General features: G+C 42.9%; 1 protein-coding gene across 3 annotated transcripts in view; it reads right to left on the minus strand.

Moving 5' to 3' along the window:
* GNA13 (G protein subunit alpha 13) overlaps positions 1–2,525 on the minus strand; it is a 48,396-nt gene that overhangs the window by 8,699 nt on the left and 37,172 nt on the right. The window lies entirely within an intron of this gene.

Below are 2,525 nucleotides of genomic sequence, written 5' to 3' on the forward strand. Positions count from 1 at the left end.
AGCCTGGGTGAGAGAGCAAGACCCTATCTCAAGAAAAAAAAAAAAAAAGTGTTTGAGTGAAGTACATAAGAACTGTGTTTGGCACACAGGTGATGTGTCAGCTCTTAAGATGTCCACCGTGACCACTGATGGCCAACACTGCTACTGCCAGGGGGCGGGAGGGGGTGGGCAATCAAAGAAGGCTAAAACAGCCAGATACACTTCCATTCCAATCTCTCATTCATAAATGCTCACCAGTTATTTGCACCTGACAGTCTATTCAAAATCAAACACAACAAACTCGTAAGAAAATTCATCTTTTTCCCTCCTGGCTCCTCTACTCCAGGTCTCCTAGTGCATGCTCCTTTCTATTTTCTGTACCCAGCAGTCCCAGCTTCTTAGTCTCCCTTCACCATGGCCTCTTCTCTATCATCGGTTTTGTACCAAATCCCGTTGCTCTTTCTTTGAATATTTCTGACATGTTCTCTTTCCTCCTATTCCCTCTGCTCCCGCTTTCTTCTCATCTCAGGCATGACTGCCATCTCCTCACTAGTTTTCTGACCTCGGATGTCTCACACCTCAAGTCCGTGTCTAAGCCACTATGTTTCTGTAGAATAAACCATCCTGCATCAGGACTCCAGAACTCAGAGAGCTGAGACTGTGCCACCGCACTCCAGCCTGGTTACAGGTCCCTCACTGCATCAAGTCCAAACTGCTGACGGGCCTTCAAGGCCCTCCTTACACCTTGTTGTTTGGAATTAGCGGGCTCTACTCTGCACTGTTCCAGCTCACCAGAGTGCCTACCAAAATATGCAGAAAGCTTCACATCTGAACACTATTACATGTTTGTTCATTTGCACAACAGTGCAGATACAATAAACAATGCCTAAGAACCCAAGCTACTGCCTTCTAAAAGTCTCTTTTTACAAGTCAGAGCTAAAAATTTCGCATACCCTTCCAACAGACAGATGTGCCTCCTAGAACCAAGCACATCCAGCTGTCTCCCACATCGGCGGGCCACATCGTGTCTTTATGTATCTAAAAGCAACCCATCCTTCAGGCAGTTCAGGTTCACTCACTCTTACAGCCTAGCTCCAACTTTTTCAGCCAATACATCTCTCTCCAGTCCATAAACTAATTTATCTTTGTGATCAGTATCATTTCATTGTCCTCTACTTGTTTTACATGTTAGTTTTGTCTCTCTGAGTAGACTGAGCTCCTTAAATGCAGAGATCAAAGAACAGCTAACATTGAGCATTTACTATATTCCTACACCTTCAGGGGTTATTTTATGTAACTGTCCCATAACACTGGGAGCTCAGTTCTCTTACTCTGCTATTATGCCCAGTTATGAACGAAAACTACAGTTTAGAGATGACTGACGTCATAAAGAGCCAGTCCGTGATGGAGCTGGGAAGGGAAGCTAGGCAGTCTGGCTGCAGAGCCCATGTCCTTGACCTTTCTGCTGTTTCACCTACGGGAGGGGCACAGGGCTCAGCACAGCAGGGTATTGATGGCCCTAGTACTTCAGTAAGAAATAAACCAGCAAGCAGAATTCTGTGACCTGTTCCATATGCACAAAATGGCTGACCAAAATGCAGTGCCGCTCAGGTTTAGTCTCCCTGCTCCTTTACCACTATAGGCTGAACACAGCGCTTTTTCTTCTTATTCCAGATGTGGCCTCAAAATTGTTCTCAACATAAGATCCTAAGCAGCTACAACAAATTGAATGGAGTTGGCCCAGAGTCATTCATTCAGCCATTTGTTGAGTGCTTACTCAGGCACTGTCACTGGGCATCAGGAACCCTCAACTCTTCATAATCCAGAGATGAGGTCCTTGTACTTAAGGAAACAGATGAGTGAAAACAAAGATAAAATAATTATCAAAGGATATGTGCGATGGAGGAGAAAGGCAGGAGCTGATGCTGAGCGGGGAAACTACTTTGGTGTGTGGTGTGCGCAGGAAGCCCTGCCTGAAAGGTAACCTGAGGGGAGCAGGTCAAGTCAGCACTGTCTGAATTAGAAAACAAGAAATAACTCTTACAAAACTAGTTTATTTACTAAGGTTCCTTTCTACTTGACCTATACTTAACTTTTTTAAGTTTTACAATCTGGCCATATGGGAAAATGTTAGTAAAATAGATCTTAATACAAAGTTTCACTGATGTAGACTGAATTAGTAAAAACAAATTACGGAGATTTTCTCAACATGTGGGGGTCACCTGTCTAGGAAACAGGCAGGAGAAATACACTGGACTGAAGGCAGACAAATGCAAGTCAGAAACATACAGGGAAAATGTAAAAATCACTCCGCTAGGGTAAAAAGGAGACATCTTTTCACATGTCCTGGATACATTAGTATGCTATTTTCCTACTTGCAACAGGTTCATTTTGTGCTTTCCTTCAGTTATATTTTTAAAGATAAAAACCTCAAAGTACCCATATGGCCTCATTACAATTTGTAACAGAAATCTGCTTTTACATAAGCAGAAAACGTATGAAAGAAAAAAGAAAGAAAGAAAGAAGAAAGAAAGAAAGAAAGAAAG

Source organism: Sapajus apella, unplaced genomic scaffold (assembly GCF_009761245.1).
Source record: "Sapajus apella isolate SASKATOON/1434 unplaced genomic scaffold, GSC_monkey_1.0 scaffold48, whole genome shotgun sequence".
Lineage (NCBI taxonomy): Eukaryota > Metazoa > Chordata > Mammalia > Primates > Cebidae > Sapajus > Sapajus apella.